This window comes from Eublepharis macularius, chromosome 14 (genome assembly GCF_028583425.1).
Source record: "Eublepharis macularius isolate TG4126 chromosome 14, MPM_Emac_v1.0, whole genome shotgun sequence".
Classification (NCBI taxonomy): Eukaryota; Metazoa; Chordata; class Lepidosauria; order Squamata; family Eublepharidae; genus Eublepharis; species Eublepharis macularius.
Window position 1 is genome coordinate 38422227 of NC_072803.1, and position 20407 is coordinate 38442633.

General features: G+C 46.2%; 1 protein-coding gene across 2 annotated transcripts in view; it reads right to left on the reverse strand.

The window, feature by feature from the left end:
- Nucleotides 1-13970, reverse strand: part of PSD4 (pleckstrin and Sec7 domain containing 4) — a 34483-nt gene extending 20513 nt beyond the window's left edge. Inside the window, exons 1-2 of one of the 2 annotated variants that reach the window (XM_054997545.1) lie at nucleotides 13758-13970; nucleotides 6919-7759 (exon numbers count right to left, since the gene is read on the reverse strand). The gene's annotated coding sequence lies outside the window, so the exon portion shown is untranslated. Of the gene's footprint in view, nucleotides 1-3413; nucleotides 3710-6918; nucleotides 7760-13757 lie in introns of those variants that run through there. The other variant, XM_054997546.1, reaches the window with a different exon arrangement.
- Between the last annotated feature and the right edge of the window lie 6437 nt (nucleotides 13971-20407).

Here is a 20407-nt window from a genome sequence, read left to right on the forward strand (position 1 = left end):
GATAGGTCTCGAGCACCACTCAGGACCAAGTACAGCATTGCCTCCCCTCAATTGCTGCTGTAGCATAGTGCTTATGTGGTTGGGCTGCAAATCAGCACTCTGCTGGTTCAAATCCGACTACTGCCATGAGCTCAGCAGGTGGTCTTGGGTAAGCTACTGCTCTCAAGCCCAGCACCCCAGCCATATTGTGCTGAGCACACTGACTTTGTTCACTGCTCTGAGTGGGGCACTGATCTGTCTTGAACAGTGGTATATAAGCACAATGTTATTACTGCTATTATTAGTTGGATCCATGTCCAAATCCTCCAAGGCCCAACCATTGTTGGCACCTAGAAATTCTGTCTCTGTCCCATTATCTGAACACATATTTAATCAGTTAATGTGATGACAGCTGAAGTCTCCCATTATTATTCCACTTTCTCCCCTGTGTGGTTTATTTCCTGTTCCATTTTAAGATCACCCTCAGAGTTCCTTAATATTAAATTACTTTTCCAGCCTGACAGTTTCACTTGTAAAATACATGCATGTGGGTTGTTGAACTATATATATTCCATTTAACGTGGAAAGGAGCCCGTTCACCTTAGGTAAACATAGGGAAGGGATTCACAGATAAACTGAATACCTTACAGAAAAACAGCAACTGAATCTGTTGGCCCCAACATGAGTCTCTGCTCAGCTGTGTGCCCCAGCCCTTTATTAATGCAAAAGTGCTATTTATTATTTTATTGATTTACATTTTAACTCATCCTTTCCCAAGGGTTTATGGTAGATCTCTATGAATGTATTGACATACAAGATACATAGCAACATGCATCGCCCCAGTTGATGCCCACCGGCCTTAAAACCCCACAACATCAGAACATGAAAACGAAGGACATCAGAGCTGAAATACTTCTCTAAAAAGCTAGAACACGAGAGAAGCCCTCTGTTCAAGGTCTGAGGACAGAAAAACTCATCAGCCCTGTATCTTCAGATAGGAGCTGATGCAGTTATCCTGTAGTGCAAAGCAGGTGTCCTCTTGCAAAGACTTCATATCCTTGTCAAGTAAAGAAGTCTAAGCAATGCTTTCTTCTAGCTTGGCACATAAGCATGCCATAAGAAGTCCTTTCCGTCATGTTCCACTTGAAGTCAATGGCTATCTTGGATAAAGTAAACACAGGCAAGCTAATACTAAGTTAGCTCATTGGTCAATCGGGCTCAGTATTATCTACCCAACAGGCAGTAGCTCTCAGGTAGAGAAAAGTCTTTCCCAATACCCGCTACCCAAAAATTTTTAAATGGAGGCGCCAGGGATTAAATCTGGAATACTGAACTATAGCTCATCTACAAAAAAAAATTCTACATGTATGGGAGACAGCTTGGAGATGTTACCAGTAGAAAATATTCTCACCAAGGCTGATTCCACATGTGGACAACTCTCCCCCTTATACTCACTGCTGCTACAAATGCAGAGTCATTCAAAGTGGAGTGTCCATACAGGAGTATTCTCCGTAACATCCCCTTGTGCCTGCAGGTTCTCCTTCCACCCTGCAGTGCTTTTTAAAAAATCAGTAATAGGCATATGACACTATAGCTATATACCTATGAGTGATTTTACAACACAATGGCAAAAAGTCCACCAATGGTGAGGGAAAGGGGATCCGGAGGGATTACAATGGATGTGGGTGAGATTCAGAAATCCCCATCTTCTTGCCCACACACTGGGCAAACCCACTTTGACTCCTATCTTTCTGGAATAATCAGAGCAAGTATGTCTGGGAAACATCAGGGGAAACCAGATACATTAGAAGGTTTGGGAGACAATGTCACGTGGGTGCTCCAGAACAACAACAACAAACTGGACCTCTTTTACAGCAGAAGGGGAACAAGAGATGGTGTTAGGATGCTGATGAAAGAAATAAAGCAATTCTATAACCTGCATTTGCTGTAGACAGGGATGGCACTAGATGTCTCAGTTTGCAAGTATGTTGGGCTTCAGTAAATCAGAGGGAGATTTGGCTGGCGGCGGCAGCTCCATTATCAGCTGGACTTTGAAAATCCAGCACAATCTGATGTCCTGATTACTCCCCTTGCTTCCACTGGTGGTGATCAGAGACAGGGCCATTTTCAGTGATGGCATCCTTATTTGGGCACTGGCTATTTTGCTTTGGGGGAGAAACTCCACCCAAGAAACCTCATTTGCCAAATATACACGGTCGTCATAACCTGCCCTGAGTTAGATTATCAAAGCAGAAACTTTTAAATCTCCAAATTTTAGGAATACATAACAGATTTTCACCAAAGCAATGAAGGGCAAGAGCCAGGCAATATTGTGGATTTTTTGGAGAAGAGTTACTCTCAAAGCCACCAAAAGGAGAAAATGAATAGAGTGTGGATCAGCACAAAAATGGTTGCAAACACAAAAGACTGTCCTTCAAAGCAAAACTGTACAAATTCTGTAACTCAGCCATTATTCATAGGATTTTTGGCCTGCGTATACTCTTCACAAGGTGATTCTCTGTGCTAAGTTCTCTAGTAAACGGCCAATCATCTTGATTGTGGAATTGTTGAACATCCCTTCTGTCTTAACTGTTTAGGAAAACTCTATCATCTAATAGTCTAGTGGCTGGGCCCTGTGCCATGTCAATCACAAAAGCAGGAAAACCAGGCCACCCACAGACAAGGCCAGGGCCTCCACATGCCTGGGGAGATGCCACCAGTATGCAGGCAAATTTCACCTTGTAAATTAGCTAAAAATAAATCAAACATGGTCAGAGGCTTGAATACAGTCCAGGAGGCACAGAATAATGAGACCAGCTGGGAATCAAAAGGGTCGGTGGGTGGGTGGAATCAGGGATCAATCCTAAACAGGTCCCACTTTCTTCAGTGGGGCTTATCCACAGGGAAGTATTTTTAGGCTTGCACTGTCACGCCTGGGAAAGATTCTGAAGGGAGAGATACTGAGGAGATGGTACACTTTCCAAATGATTTACCAATCTCAGGACCCCATGAAACCTCCATGTTCAGGAGCAGGCGACTTCTAAACGCCAGCGAGAAGGGAGACAAGCAACGGGACGGGGGCGAGGGCCACTGCCTTGCACCTGGCTAGCCAGCGCATTCCCCCCACCCCTCTACCCCCGGGCTTTGGCGCATCCAGGCAATTATTCCCCGCGGATCACTTCGGAAGGCACGGTGGGCGCCTTGCAGAGAGCGGCAACCGAGAGCGGGTCGCCAAACCCGGCTAGCGAACAAAGCCTCCCAAGGGCAGAGCTGCTGTCCTCCAGAGTGGGGGGCAAGCGCTGCTGCCGGTCCCTTTCCCTCCCTCGCCGAGAGCCCAACTTCTGCAAAGGAGGCTGGCGCGCCCCTTCGGGGCGGTCCCTGCGCGCGTCCGCAAGGCGCCGGGGCCCGCGAGAGAGGCCTGGCCCGGTACTCACCCTGCTCCCCGGGGTGCCGCCGCCTGGGCCAGCTTCTCCTGCAGCGAGTGGCGTGGAGACTCCCCTTCTGGGCGACTTCCAGCGAACGCCGCGAGAGAGGGGGAGCCGCACGGCCCGGTGCCTGCAGAGCCGAGGCCCCCGTCGGCCCGCGCCGCGTCCGAGCAGGAATCGTGTGCAAGCGCCGGCGGAGCTCTCAGTGCCTGAATCACAACTTTTGAACTCCTAGTGAAGCAGCAGCTCTCTGCTCCGTGGACCTGTAAGGGCAGGACTCGTTCCAGGCCGCTGCAATAAATGCGCTTGGCTCGCTGCTCTGGCGCTGGGGGCAGGCGTCCTTCCAAAAGCCAGCGCGTCTCACTCTCTAGCCCATCTGCACAGAATAGATGATGCGGGGCAAAATCCAGCTTCCTCCCTCTGCTGGGGTATCAGTTGCCCACGCAGCATCGAATGGGGTGCTGGGGGCCGCTGGACAATCCCGGTGACATCAAGGGCCCAGCAATACAACGCCTCCACACAGCCTTATTCGGATAACTTTTGTGATGCCGATTTTCTTCCTTTAGGGCTGAAAACTCCCCCACCGATTTATTTAACTGTGGGAGTTCTCCTGTAGCCATTGACAAACAAAAGACACCCCACACCCCATAGCAACGTCTTGTCACTGGGTATTGATAATGCTAGAATTTTTTTTAAAAAGATACTGAAGTCTGGAAAGGTTGCATTAGTCTATTATAGCCTAAACAATACGAGGCTTAGGCACCTAAAAAAATAACAAATTTATTGAGGTAGAAGACATGGTGGGTCAGAAGGTTCTTCTGCACTGGATCTGACAGAGTAATCTGTGTTTGCAAAAGCTTCTGCCCTGATAAGTTTGTTAGTCTTTAAGGTGCCACAAGATGTTTTTTTGAGACAGTAGTGATTAAAAACTTCTGTCCAGTTAGAAAACACTCCCAGGAAACCTGGTGCCCTCTGCAAGAGCAAGCCAAAGCCACACCACACATTCTTCCCCGACTTCATCTGGCCAAGGCTAACCCACCCGAAAGATACCAACAGATTCTCCACTTCAGTAACCTAAATAAAACCATCCATCACTCTGAGAATCAATGTGCCACCATCCCTTACAGCATAGTTTCCCATTCCCACCAATCACAACTCCAGTTACGATGCAATGGAGGGGGGGGCATTAAGGATCAGCTTGGAAAAGAGGTGGTCTTAATTTACATTGCCTTTAAACATCTGAAGACAAAGTTCTTCACCTGCTTGCATGACGAAAAGGACGCAAGGTCCCTAGAAGCATCAAATGGCCTAATGGATAACTCCTGCAGCAGAATGCATTAATAGACATCATGACCGACTCCCAAGACTGGGGCAGAACGCTGCATATCGGGAGGCACATCATTCGTGGACACACACTTCATTATCCTCATGCTCGTTAGATGGCAGTGCTCATGTGGAATTTGTTCCTTTCTCTGCCCTTCAGACCGACAGTGCAGCATTTTCTATAGCATTTCATCTGTTAGCACAGACCAAGGTAATTTTAATGCTTCAGAGCAGAAGGGGCCTACTGGCACAGAGCAGAACGCTCTTGTCATTTTGACCCTTAAGAACGGACCCAGTCACTCACAACAAATCTGCTGCTGAGCTCAGCCTGACTTTGGATGCCCTTAAACCAGCTCAGTTTCTCTGTTCTACATTTCTCAGCTTCTTCCCCAAGACTGGGAGTTTCACCACATACTTACCCAACCTTCCTAACAGCCAGGGCTTTACCCATTTCTTGAGTCAATGAGATGGGGCAAGCAAGCTATTTCCTGTTTGTCTACAAGGTTAAGTCCTCCTCCTGCCATATCAGGAGGAAATGGAACTGCAGGTGCAGAATACTCTTGGGGCTGAGAAGTCTTTATATTCCAGTTTGCAGAAGCACTACAACATGCAAAACTTTTGACCGCAATATTAAGTGTTTTCATATACCAGTAACAACACTGGTGGGAAAGGGAAGAGACCAGCCTGCTGGGTGCCTCAAAAGGGGAGGCAAACAGCCATCATCCTCTGCCTCTGTGCCTTCCTTGGAAAGAATGCTTCTGGGTTTGTCATAGATCACCCTGCTTTTTTTGGGGGGGGGGGGAGGCAAATATGAGCTGTCCCAGGGAAACAAATGTAGACATGTGGCTTCATGCTGGGGGCGAACTCTCTCTTTGCCCAAGTGTCTGCATCACACATCCCAGACTGGGAAAAATGTTTTGAAATGGGTCAGAGCTTTCCAAACAATCTCATGAGCAAGATTGAGCATTCATAGGAAGTGGGAGCAATAAAAAACACCAAAGCGGGGGGGGGGGGGCTGGACGTGCACAGCTGCTAGAAGGCCTTGGGCAAAACCACCATCAACCAGTGAGGCAAACTATGAATCTGGGAAGAAGCAAATGACCTGCATCAGAGTGTGATATGTGAAAAAGGCAGTGAAATGCAGAATGACTTGTACACCATGGTGCAAGAGTAATGATGTAGCAAGAGCACAACGAGGGGGGCACTCATCCAGCCCTTTGCTAAGAAAGTAAGGGAATTGATTGCACAACATCCGGGCAAGGTTTTGTTTGTGCAAGGCTAAAGAAAAACCCAAACAGGTGAAACGGGGCACAGGTGCAAGCAGAAGTAGCCAGTATATAATATTCTGCTCCCTCAATGGTTGTGCCTTTGCACAGAGATGCCATCTAACTTTTTAGATGTCCCAAAGCAGGGAGATGTTCCACAAGGTCACTGTGGCCTTTGCACGACACCTCCAGCTAAAAGTGGCTCCATCAGACAGTGGCAGTCCTGCTGAAACAACGTCCTTTCCCAAAGAGGATCCAGAGCCCAAGCAGCTCCTTTGCAGTTAAAAATATTTTTTTTAGACAGACCTGTTTTGTCACAATTTCACTCCTTGTTTTACCACCACCACCCCACCCCCAAGCATGGAAGAGGAATGTGCTTAAAATATTGCAGTGTGGCTTGGGATGGAGGAGTCAGAGCTTAATTCTTTGTTGCATCACTAGGTTCTCGACTTGGGTCAAGTTATCAAAGGTCATATTTGTCAGCATCCCAAAAGTTTTTTTCAGTGATTAAATGCACGTACTGGGGAATCACAGTCCTGCATAACAGAAGAGGAGATAAGCATAGGTTTTCCTGCTGAAGTTTTCTCAGAGGACCTGCTTGATGTTGATTCATACTGTATCATATCCTCAGACATGGGCCTTGGTGTCAGCAGGAGCACTGAGCCATAGATGGGTGCCATTCTAGCCTGGTGATCAGTCTGTGGCATAACTGAGAAAGGCAGACCCACCTCCACTGCTTCAGCCCCTATTGCTTGACTGTCAAGGATTAACTACAACTTCCCCTTCAAATCCTGCCCCTTTGGTGTGTATTCAAGGCCTGCAAACATAGAAAACAAGGAAAGAGGGAGGCGGAGTGGGAGCCTTTAGAGCTAAGCCTCAGGTGTATCCCCAGCTGCCTCTCTTTGATCAACTGAATCTTTACTCACCTCTCGTTTTGTTGGCCAAACTCCTCCTGCTTAAGTTTGTATGGTCCAGGTTGGTCAGGTTTCCTTTTTAAAATTCACAACGTTTGGTCTGGAGCAGCAAAAGGAGCAAGAATCCTATAGATCCATTTTTTGTTCAGCTACAAGATCTTCCAGACCTGCCAACGGACTAGATCTCCAGGTGAACCATAGCATTCTGGTTCTTCAGCCTTGGTAGCACTTGGTCATTAGATCTTGTGGTCGCTTATTAACGGCCCTGGTTGCCTCTCTCAATGGCACCTGGAGGGAGAAAATCTCTGCGGAAAATGTAACTCAGGCTTGAAGGAGGATGTCAGCTATTTCTCTTGCTGTTTGGATTAGGCAAATTGCTGAGCACATGAAGAAATGTCTCACTGTCCACACAACAGCGCTGCTGCAGTCTTAACAGGAAGCCACAGCTGTGAGTGAGCAGCAGAAACCACATGATCCATGGCAACTCTCTGTCCCGGCCCTCTTCCTGCCGGTGAGGAACCAGCCATGGGGAGAGACACTGAGCTGCCAGTGTGACTCTGCCAGCTGGTGAGTTCCTGCGGGTGGCACGGGTAAAGGAGGGGGAACTCTGCCAGCCCTAACTCTTCCTTATTGCCTCAGAGGCTTAACATGGCTGGGATGTTTGCAGCTAAGCAGCTGTAACACCGAACAAAGGATCTTTCTCACTGCTGTGAAACCAGCAATGGGGATGGGGGGATTTGGACCACAGCCCCTCCCTCTTAAGGCGCACTAAGTACGGTTGACACAAACAGGAGCTTTTCTTGAGTAATTTCTTTCCTTACATGCAGGGTCACGATGGAACAGCCATGGTTCTCTGTGCAGTAAGAGAAAAAGGCATAATAAGAATGGGAGGGGGCTTTAGAAAAATGACAGAGTCTGAAGTGATACTAACCGAATCACTAACCTACTTAACTGATAGAATGGAATTATGAAATGCAAAAGTCTTATACCAAAAGATGAGAAAAGGACCTACAGTATGAAATTAGATATTCTGCGTGGGAATTTTTGCACTCAGCAATGATGCAGTTAAGAAATTGGACTCTGGGATTAATAGTCTTATGGGGCCCCTCATTTAGCTGGTAATGTATACTTCAAATGCAAAGTCCTCTGCTGAGGCCATGTAGGGTTGCCAACTCCAGCCTGGTAATTTCCTGGAGATGTGGGGGGCAGTGCCTGGAGAAAGCAGAGTTTGTGGAGGAAACTCAGTGAGTCTACCCTCCAAACAGACGTAGCCACTAGGACATTGTCTAGGGTGCCAGTCCCGTCCCCGTCCCCCAGATACGGAGGGGTGCCAAGCTCTCTCTCCTGCAACATCACAGCAATCAGCAGCCCTGGGCCCCATTCCGTGGCACTGCTGCAACCAGGCATCAGGCAGCCGGGGAGGGGCTTCAGCCTGGGCCCCAGAGTGCTGGCTGCTGTGCCACAGCAAGCAAAAGCCAAAGGAGAAAGAAAAACTCTCACTGAGGGAACAAAAACCAATTACTACACATGTAAATATTTATAAAGTGCTCTAGTGCCAAAGTGCTTATAAATATCAATAAATATGCATAAATATAAATATCATAACAATGTAGAATCTCATATCGATAAGTACACAATCTAAGCAGACCAATAAATTATGTCTGCAAACAGTATATATGAAGCGGCCAAACAATGCAAAATATCGATGTATTGTCGAAGGCTTTCACGGCCGGAGAACGATGGTTGTTGTGGGTTTTCCGGGCTGTATTGCCGTGGTCTTGGCATTGTAGTTCCTGACGTTTCGCCAGCAGCTGTGGCTGGCATCTTCAGAGGTGTAGCACCAAAAGACAGAGACACTGGTGACACTGAGAGATCTCTGTCTTTTGGTGCTACACCTCTGAAGATGCCAGCCACAGCTGCTGGCGAAACGTCAGGAACTACAATGCCAAGACCACGGCAATACAGCCCGGAAAACCCACAACAACCATAATGCAAAATATCATTCAAAATATCATTCATATTTTGCATAGCTCGGCCATTTCATATATACTGTTTGCAGACATAATTTATTGGTCTGCTTAGATTGTGTACTTATTGATATGCAATTCTTCTACATTGTTATAACTATGATATTTATTGATATTTATTAGCACTTTGGCACTAGAGCGCTTTAAAAATATTTATATAGGTAGTAATTAGCTTTTGTTCCCTCCAGGAGAGTTTTTCTCTCTCCTTTGGCTTTGGGTTCTATTTGGGGGTTGCTTCCTTGCTTTTTGTGCCACAGCAAGCAGCAGTCCTGAGTGCCTGGTGCTGGGCAGCCAGGCCTTCCACCTGTTCTGGAACCTGGAGCGGTAGCTGCCATGAGTGGCAAGCAGCAATTCTGGGCACACGGATGCTGCTGCAGCCAGGCATCGGGGGGGGGGGGCAGGCCAGAGCTTTCTGCTGGAGCTAATGAGCAGTGGCTCCCAGCATCATGCTACAGAAAGCAGCCGCTCTGGGTACCACACCTGTACCCAGGGGTCATTTCGTAGAAAAAGAGCTGGAGGAACTCTGTAGCATAACTCATTAGCATATGCCACACCCCTTGCCATCACAGGAAATGTGTCATTAGCATAACTGATTTGCATATGCCACACCCCCTGGCATCATCTAATCTGGCTGTTTTGGACCCAATCCTGGCCATTCAGAGCTGAAATTGGGCCCAAAATGGCTAAAAGGGGCTGAAAATGGCCAAAAATGGGTCCAAAACGGTCAGGATCAGGCCACTGCTGAGCAGGAGAGTAATCCACCACCTGTCAGAGGCTGAAACCACCACCCAATCCAGGCCGAAACAGGCCCAAAATGGCCAATGGTCAGGTGGATGGGGCCACCTGTCATGTGACCTCTTTGGGGAACTACTGGAACTGCGTTCCTGCGCATTCCCCCTCGAAATGAGCCCTGCCTGTTCCTAGGCAGTGGGCAGCTTGGTTTTAAAATGTGTAAGTCTCTGTGCTAGGCTGGGTGTTGCACAGTGCTGGAAACAACACTCTTTCCCTAAAAAGCAAGGGTGTTTATTTAAAGTATGGGATTTGCTCAGGTCTAATAAATGGACAGCTTAAAATCCAAAAAACATGATTAAAGTGGATGAAATGATGAATGGACATTCTGTTACTCCATGCAGTTTTGTTGGGTGTTGTACAGGCAGGCAATTACAGCAGTAATTCCAAATGTTAATACTGTTCTTGTGTAGGTTAGTGAAAACGGAAACCCAGGACACTATCACAATGGTGGCTACACAGACCGCCACCAACCCACATTCCCTGTGTGCTGAGATTTGGGTTAGAGAGGGAGACAGATGGGGAGTGATGGTGGGGGAGACAGAGGTTGGCTGAAGGGGCTGACAGGAGCTGGGAAAGGTGAGGCTGCATTTGGAATGGTTCTAGTTGCTTTGTCTCCAAAATGATACAGCGGTGCTGAAAAAAGGTACAGAAAGGCGCAGAAAAATGATCAAAGGGCTGGAGAACTTTCCGTTTAAGGAAAGGAGACTGGGGCTTTTTAGATTAGAGAAAAGACAACTAAGGAGGGGCATGAAAGAGGTTTATAAAATGATTTAGAACATAGGGAACGTGAATAATTTTATTTGTTTATTTAGATATTTTTATCCTGCTTTTCTCCTCCATTTTATCTCCACAACTTTGTGAAGTGGGTTGGGTTGAGAAAGAGTGACTAGGTCAAGGCCACCCAGTGAGTTTCTGCGGTATGTGAAGATTCACATCTGGGTCTCCCAGATCCTCATCTGCCAGCTAGTACCCTACGCTGGCACACACTGTATAACAAGAACCTTTTCTTCCTTTTCCTTACTGCTAGAATGTGTAGTTATAGAGTTGCCAACCTACAGGTATGGCCTGAAGATCTCCCAAAATTGCAACTAATTTCCAAATGCTAGAGCTCAGTTCCCCAGAGAAAATGGCTGCTCTGGAGGATGGTCTCTATGGCATCATGTCCTACTGAGGTTCTTCCCCTCCCCAAAATATGCCTTCCCCAGGTTTCACCCCCGAAACTCCAGGAATTTTCGAAACTGGTGCTAAAAACCCGACAAAGATGGTCAGCAATAGATTCAGAAAGGGCAAAAGGAAGGACTTCTTCCTTCAACAAGTAGTTAAATTGTGGTATTCGCTACCACAGTGCCACTGGATGTGGAAATGGCAGCTAGTCTAGCTGGCTTTATTATTTAGTTAGTTAGTTTATTTCTATGTCCTCTCTTCATAGAGCCTGTTCAAAGTAAAGCAACAAAAAGATACCATAAAAGTAAAAACCATTTTTGAAAAACCACCATTTAAAAGGGAGATTTAAAAGAGAATTAGGCATATTCATGGAGGATAAGTTCCTTAATTGTAATCAGCCACCATGAGCAATGGGAAGCAAAATCCTTCTGAGAGCCAGTGCTGGAGGTCAACAACAAAGGCAAGCTTTGGCCTTCATGTCCTGCTTGAAGGCCTTCCAGGGGCATCTGGTTGGGCCACTGTGTGCAAAAGTCTGGACTACACGGATCATTGGTCTCACCCAGCCCAGCTGTTCTTATTTGCCAGCATCTCCTCCTTTCCTCAGGAAATCAAAGACTTAATTGCTTAATTAAGCTTAATTTGCTTAACTTTATGGCCCTTTGATTACTATTTATGACAATTAGTACTTTAAACCCTCATAGCTTTTAAAATGCAGAACAGTATTTTTTAAAATCAAACCTGTGAAGCTAAAACCCTTGGAATATTCTGGACTTGTAGAGTGAGCCTAAAATGGTAAAAGGAAAAAGTTAAGGTCTGTTTGTGGGCACAAACAGATTGTGAAATGAGGAGCCTGCCCTTCAAAGCAAACTTTTTCAACTACATCAGCGATTGTTGGATTTTTCTGTAAATTGGACAGACCATAGCTGTTTCCAAATTAAGTTAAATGGGGCTATTCTTTTTGATTTCTTGATTAACTGAAATTTCAGGCATTAAGCGCACACACAAAAAGACAATGTTTCTCCACCTGCTCTCCACCGGCGTATAATTTCACTGATAACAGACATTTCCAAAGAAACGGCTTTAGAGATTCAATCTGGACCGTTTCCACACGACTTACCTTCCTCCAGAACGTTGCGGAACATCGCGAAAAACACACAGAAGATGTCGCACAAAACTCCCGGATGATCGTGTCTTCCTGGTGCGATTTCGCGCGAGAAGACGCTATCTTCTGCGTGTTTTTCGCGACGTTCCACAACGTTCTGGAGGAAGGTAAGTCGTGTGGAAACGGCCCTGGACACAGAAACAGTGAAATATGCATGTGTGCGAAGCGACTATTTCATGCCAGAGACCCCCATATCTGTTGCTGTGTGTTCCATTTTCCCCCAATTAATAATCGTTCCAGCATGAAAAGCAACCGTTGTGACTTTCTGCTGTGACAGACTTTTATCCATCAGATTTACCTACAAGCCTGAAATTGCAGGAGTTCAGAAATTGCTGACTTCCTGATTAGTGTTGTTTTAAAAAGTAAGGTGTTATTATAGTTAATATCCTGTTTTCTGCTTCATACAGCCATCTAAGAAATTAGGCCCAGTAAGTGAATGGTCTGGAACTCTGGATGTAAAGAAGCAGCATCGATAAAGCTAAGCAACTCCAAAGAGACAGGCTAGTACCATTTTCCTGAGCTAAGAAAGGATGGATGGAAGAGTTCCTGGGTTACTCCATCTCATTTCTCGTTTGAAGATTCAGAACAATCCTTCTATAAGGAAGTGGCAATGCTATCACAGAGCATCACAGAAGAAGATCAGATTATTTTTTGCATTCGCTTTAAGCAATTAACATTTTCTGTTCTTTTGAAAATCCCATTCAGAGTACAGGGAGGACAGGTGCTAAGATGCCCTCACCAGATGCAGCATTGTCTTTAGAAAAGTATTTCTCAAGAACAGCCTTTTGCAGAAGTAGGGAACCACAGTGGTGTAGTGGTTAGAGTATCAAGAGTATGATCTGGGAGACCCAAGTTCAAATCCCTACTCTGCCATGGAAACACGCTTGATGACCCCTCTCTCCGCCTAACTACCTCATAGAGTTGTTGATATGGGGATAAAATGGAGGGGGAGAGCAATATTGTACGCTCCATTGGGAAACAGGGTTACCAGCCCGTGCCTGGTGCAGACTGGCATGAATGGCATTATGCAATGCCACAACATCATTTCTGATTGAAAACCTGGAAATTATGTCAACACATCGTGCAAAGCTCTAAGAATTCCCAGATCTCCGGTTTACCAATTCTTAGACCATCATGCAATGTGATGACATCACTTTCAGGATGGGTTTTTTTAAAAACCAGAAATAACATCACAGCATTGCACTACATTAGGGTTGCCATGGCCATGCCAGGCCATACCTGGCAATCAATGGGAGGACTGGGGACAGGATCATGTGCGCTGTTACATCACTTCCAGGGGAAACCCAGAAGTGACAGACGGTAGGTCTAGGAATTGCCAGAAAATTGTTTCCAGCAATTTCTACAGTTACCCTCAATCTCTTCTGGGTTTTCCCTGGAAGTGACCTAATGACACATGCCATTCCAATGAGACCTGGAGACGGGGGATCCTCCTCCCCAACCAGGGGACTGGCAAGACTACCCTCTGCTGTTCCCCCTCCCTTTTCGCTCCCACTGCTCATTTGGGCATTGGCAGGAGAAGGGGGCAAAGAGCAGAAGGTTGCCCACCAAAGCAGGCAACCTGGCAGCCCTATCAGGAAGAAAAGTGGAGTATAAATATCTAAATATTTCTCTGAATTAGGGAGCTCCCCAGAGTTTCCTTCCCCACAAGCAGGCCAGGCCTGACCTCTCTCCCTCTCCCTCCTTACCTTTCCTTGCTGGGCTCACTTGGGGTGAGGAATGTGTCCAGGCTCTCTTCTCAATGCCTCAGCAGCTTCACGGAACTGTCACCACACTGGGCGCCGGGCAAGGCCTCTACGGAGTTGCGTATGCAGTGCAAGAGGACTCCCAGCAGCTGCAGAGAGTGAACTGGAAGGAAACTCGAAGGTTGGGCCCGGGCAAAGGAGGAGCCCGGCAGGTTGCAGGACAGGTTTGGCAGCAATGTAACTTGCTGGCCAAGCAAAAAGCAAAGCACTCTGTCAGTTGCATTCTCAGTTGCAACAGCCTGCAATGGGACTCCAGCACATACTCATGACGATCCTGAAGCTGGAGTTTAGATAGGACGAGGCTCACAGCCCTGAGAAGGAAGAAAGAGTTGCAGCACAACCTACAGTCACAGGAGCAGAAGGTCTGCATGTGTTACAGCGTTGCTAAGTCTAGGTTTGGAGATTCCTGGATATTTGGAGGTGGAGGCTGGAGAGGTTGGGGTTTGGGGGGGGGGAGGGAACCCAGCGGGCTATAATGCTAAAGAGTTCGCCCTCAAAGCAGCCATTTCCTCTAGGGAAAGATCCCTGTCATCTGGAGATCAACTGTAGTTCTGGGAAGCCTCCAGGCTCCACCTGGAGGTTTACATACAACAAAAACCGGAGGACGCCACAGCAATGAACAATAATTATATAATAATTTATAATAAAGTGCAAAAGTGCAATAGTGTATAAACAAGGTACAAAAATTCTGGTGATACAATAAATACAATAAATACAGATACAGCGGTCTGTCGCCGAGGTAAATTATTTACAACCATACAATGATGGGCTCAACTGGAGGTGGAGAGTGCAGTAAAGGAAGGGTTGGAGAGAACCAGTCCATATGTTCATAAATGGAGTAAAAAGGACCACGCTAGCCGACGGGCTAAAGCTTCCATTTACAATTCCCGTTTCGGATCTTCTTCTTCCAGGGCTAGTCTCTAAGGGTTATTAAATATAATATAATAATAATAATCACAAATGAACCGAGTTCCTGCATATACCACCCGACTATAAACATCTAATAAAGTGAATACTCACTATCCGTAACCAACTCTCCTCACACCCCCGCCAGTGCAGAGCAAAAATTAAATCGACAGATGCAGATACTCCACGACACGCCCCACTATTTATACTAACTCCCTTGGGTTACAGAGTCTTACAGAATTAAAGGGCTCGTGCTACTCTGGACTGAAGGTATACAGCGATACAGTGAAGACAAAGATAGACACACACAAAACTGGAAAAACAAATATTTTTGGCAATTATTTCTTAGCCAAGAAAGCAGGAATAGTCAATGGAGAGGTTCAAACCCCCTGGGCTCATACTCTGGAGGGCGAAAATCCATTTGCTCTCCGATCGTAAAAGTTTAGTGGTGCAACCAGCATCCAGCACCTCCAATACCGAGACAGACAACTCCCTGGGGTCATTATGGCAAGATATAAAATGTTCAACCAAAGGAGCTTCCCTAACTTGATTTTTAATCCTAGACAGATGTTCCTGTATCCGGACACGTAACTGCCGTGTGGTGCTGCCGACGTAATTGAGGCGGCACCCGCATTGAATAATATATACCACGTTGGGAGATCTACATGTGGAAAATTTAATCGGGAAGGTTCTCCTGGGTGTTATTAAACTCGATAGGTCCACCATCAAATTACAAACGGAACAGTCACCACATGGAAAATGTCCAGAGGGAAGAGAACGACCGGGAGCAGATCTACTGAATTCCGATCTCACTAGAATATCTTTAAGGCTTCTAGTTCTCCTAAGACCCGCTAGAGGATATTGCTCACAGCCTGGGATCCCGCTCACCAAATGCCAGTGTTTCCTAATAATTTTATTTATGGCCCCTGTCATGGAAGTATATTCCAGGGACCATTTAATTCTGGAGTCTCGCTGGCGGGGTCTAGGCTGTAGGAGCGCCTCACGTGGGGTGGACGCCGCTCTCCTGATAGCTGGTCGTCTAACCTCCTCTGGGTAGCCTCTCAAAGCAAAACAAGCATCCATTGCCCGGCTATGCTGTTTGAAATCAAAATAATTGGTGGAATTCCGTCTGACTCTTAAAAATTGGCCAATGGGGATGTTACTTTTCAAACGTCTAGGGTGGAAGGAGTCATAATGTAAATATGAATTCCTGTCCGTTGGTTTTACATAAGGACGCACACCAAGAGAACCAGGTGTACGTTTGTAAATGGTGACATCTAAGTAATTAATACAACTTGTACTCCCAACCCAGGAAAACTCTATGTCCGGGTCAAGAGTATTAAGCCAATGACCAAATTCTTCCGCGGGGGTAGGGGAATCAAGAATGGCTATGACGTCATCAATGTATCGTTTGTAGAAAACAATAAACTTCTTAAAGGGATTAGACTCTGAAAAAACATGTTGCTGTTCCAAACGTGACATATAAAGATTGGCGATGCTGGGGGCCGCAGCACACCCCATTGCCACACCTTTGACCTGATAATAATAGGTATGGTCGAATCTGAAATAATTTTTTTCTAGAATAATATCCAGGAGGCTAAGCAAAAATGGGGTGGAGGGACTCTGTAAAGTCCGTGACAAAAGTGCAGTTTCTACCACGGCTCTAGCCCCCTCGTGCGGTATAGATGTATACAGAGACCTGACATCGAAGGTCATCAAATATGCTGTCTCAGGTACCTGCAAGGGTTCTAAAAGGGATATAAGGGACGTGGTGTCCTTGAGATAAGCCGCAGTCTCGATTACCAGGGGCTGGAGAAAAAAATCAATATACATAGATAGAGGCTCTAGAACCGAGTTAGAGCCCGAAATTATTGGTCTGCCGGGCGGCGGGCGCCCCGGTTTATGTACTTTTGGTAAAATATAAAAAACCGGGGTACGGGGTTGTTTATTAATTAAAGCCTCATAGGTTTTCTGATCGATCTCGTTAGAAAGTAACCCTTCTTCCAACACAATTCTAATGATCCGTTGAATGTGCACTAAGGGGTTACTGGGGATACGTTGGTAATCAGTATGGATGCTAAGCTGGCGTTCAGCCTCCTGCACATAATGGACGGTATCCTGAACTACTACGCCACCCCCCTTATCTGCAGCCTTGATTATAATGCCATCATCATCCCTCAGGGACTGTAGGGCAAGCCATTCCTGTTTGGTCAGGTTGTGGGTACAGTGAATTTTATTATGTTCCATACGGCCAATGTCCCTAAGGACGACCTGTTCAAAAGAATCGATTAATGGATCCGAAATGGACGGACAAAAAGTAGATCTAACCCTAATCCCTGTAGTTGGTGCCGGGGCCCCAGCATTATCAAAGATCCTTCTAAGTTTGATAAGTCTAATCAATTTGAAAAAATCTACACGTGTATGAAAAGCATTATAGCGTGGTGCTGGAACAAAGCCTAGCCCCTTGTTAAGAACAGTTTTCTCAACGTCCGTCAAAGCTCTCGATGACAGGTTAAATATCAAGTCCGGGTTCTGTTGTTCCTTTTGAACCGGGACGAAGGTTTCCCTAAAAAATGACCCCCCGGCTGACGAGGAATCTCGCGGTTCCTGAGTGTCCTGATACTAGTACCTTCATCTCCGGAGGTGTCTGTCTCGGATGGTTCAGTGGTCTCGTATTCAGACCCCTGTTGTAAACTACTAGCCCATGTCACCCTCTTACGGGGTTTCACAGTAATATCATCCCTCCACTGATAAATACGCCCAGTGGTGTAGTCCTTCCTATCCCTTTCAAATTTCTTAAGTTTAATTGCTTTCAGCTGTTCTTTGCTGTCAGCAATACACTGATCCAATTCAGCTTTCTTGCGATTGAACTCATCAAGAGTAACCTTGGTTTTTAAATCATCTTCCAGCTTTGCTATGTCTAGCTTTATTTTTTCAATTCAACATTAGAAGTATGAATCAGAAGTAACATCAGATCGAAAGAACACTTGTTAAGGATCGCTGCCCAACGGGTCTTGAAATCCACGTTATCTTTAAACATCCCGGCGGCTTGTGGACGCGCAAGCCCCTAGGGATGAACTTGTTAACAGAATAGTCCGTTAAAGAGGAGGTTGGCAACCCAAGATTGTTAGTGAGTGTGGCTGGTGCCACTGCTCTTACTCAGTTCTATCGTGATGCTTTACAGAACACCAGACCAAAAGATCAGGCCTCTGCTCCTAGGAGGTGCTTACAGTCTAGACTTCCACATTGCAGATGGATGGAAATAAGCCAGAAACCAGGGTCAATTGGGATGCCAACCCCCAGATGGTGCCAGGAGATCTCCCGGAATTATAACTGATCTCCAAGCCACAGAGGTGGCTGTTTCGGAGGGAGACCTCTATGGCATTTTTCCAAGCTGTGTCTCTCACCCCAAACCCCACCCTCTCCAGACTCCACCCCCAAAGTCTCAAAGAATTTCCCAACCTGGTGCTGGCAGCCCTAAATCCCATTTATTCTGTTCAGCTGCAGGTACAATGAGTTGAGAGGCAGGCAACCCAAAGTTTTCCAGACTAGGACACACGTGCTCACCCACCTTGGCACTGTGACCTTGATCCTGCAGGAAGACAGACACATCTCAGTAAGACCTTGCCTTTGATGGCTGTCCACGGTCAGCTTGCTATAAGGCCATGCTCACCCTGCAGGAAGCATTTTACAATTGCATTTTATACCACTGCTGGCTCATTATCCCTTCATCATGTTAATAGTCCAAGGTGATCATTTGCTGCTCATAGCATGAAAGCAAGAATTTCCTTTTGCGAAGAAAAAAGAGGGCTGAAAAAGCCGGCTTTCTCGTCTGTCCTGGTGCAACTGTTGCAGGCATAGAAGATGTGACTTTGCACAGGGTTGGTCTCCCAAACACCTGAGAAGTTTACAAAAGATCCTGATAGCAGATGTGCGTAAGGCTGGTAAATGAACTCACACAATCTCAGTGATTGTGGGAAATTATATCTGGAATGCCCTCCCTTTGGATATTCGCCTGGAGTGGAAATTCTTGCATTCCTGGTGCTGTTTCAACCTGACATTTTTAAGTTCAGCGCAGACCAGGCTTTTAAGTAAATAGTTCCAGGCTTTTTGGCAAGTGGGTCCCTTCCCCTGTTACCTGCCCCGCAATGTGTGATGCTGTGATTTGCAATTTGCAGTGGCACAGTTCATTCTCCCACCCCAAATTTTAAATGGCTTCTGCTGAATTGCTGGTTTTGTATCTTGTGTCATATTTAACTTCGGTCTTTCTGCCATTTTAATGATTCTGTTTTCATTGTTTTACCAAAGCCTGTCAGAATGTGCAGTAACCATTCTTACAGATAACCCCATAATACGATGACCTTGATCAACCCACTAAGGCCCAGGTCACACAAAGGATTGCCACAGTGCTTGGAAAACACACATTTGCAAGGGCGAGAATCAATCCACCTTTAGGTAAGACCCTCCCATCGTGTACTTGCTGTAAAGCCACAGGGAGAGGAAGAAGGAAAGTCTGTGTAGGGGGGGAGGCTTTTAAAAGCCTACCTGCCTCGCTCTTACCTCTTATGATTGGAACCATTCATATGACTCAGGATAAGACTGGGGTAACTGGTCCTGAAGTAAGCTGAGTCTTCCCAATCAAAGTTAAAAAAATATATTTTAAATTAGCCTTTCTCCTATGTGTTATAAGAATAGAAAACTCTCATCTGGCAAGCAGACAGAAAGGGTGAAACCTGGTTGTGCTGGTGGAAAATTGACCAGCATGTAGCTGTATTCACACTTGCAGGGGAAAGAAGGTGGCAGAGATTTGGGGTGGGAGAATGAACTGTGCCACTGCAAATTGCAAGTGGAGGATTCTGGAGGCTCACGTTGTCAAATGGCCCCTGCACTAGTAAAGTGAGCAGAAAGGGGGGGGGGGTAGAAGAGTTCTGCCTGCTATACTTGTTTTCTGTTAGCAGAGAGCATTTCAACTGGAATCTGCCTGGGTGCAGTCTATTTTTGGGGTTTCACTACTTCCTTCTCCTGCATGCGTCACCTATGAGTCCATTTCTCATAAAATTACAGTACTCTCTTTACAGCATGAAATAGACACCACACTCATTTGGTCTGTAGAGGGAGACGAAAGGCAGCGAAACAGCTTTGCAAGAACAGCAGGTGGAGATGGAGAGCATAGGCTGTGTACAGACAATCCCTCTTCCTGAGCTATAAGAATGAATTTCCTCTTACAAGGGCATGGTACCAGCCTTGATCCAGCAATGGTCCTTTGATAGCCTAATGAACAAAGACCGTAGTAATAATAACAATATAATAACATTTGATTTGTATACCGCCCTTCAGGACAACAATGCCACACTCAGGGCGGTTTACAAAGTGTGTTTAGTATTATCCTCACAACAATCACTCTGTGAGGTGGGTGGGGCTGAGAGAGCTCTGAAAGAGCTGTGACTGACCCAAGGTCACCCAGCCAGCTTCAAGCAGAGAAGGGGAGGAATCAAACCTGGTTCTCCAGATTAAAGTCCTACTGCTCTTAACCACTACACCAAACTGGCTCTCAGGGAGGTCCTCACTGAAGCCATTTCCCCTGGGCTCATGCAGCAAACCAGTTTCCCTGGCATCATTAAAATATTGGTAAGCGTAAAGTTGATTCTGGTTAGTGATTCCTTTCCTGTATTTCTTTATCTTTCTGG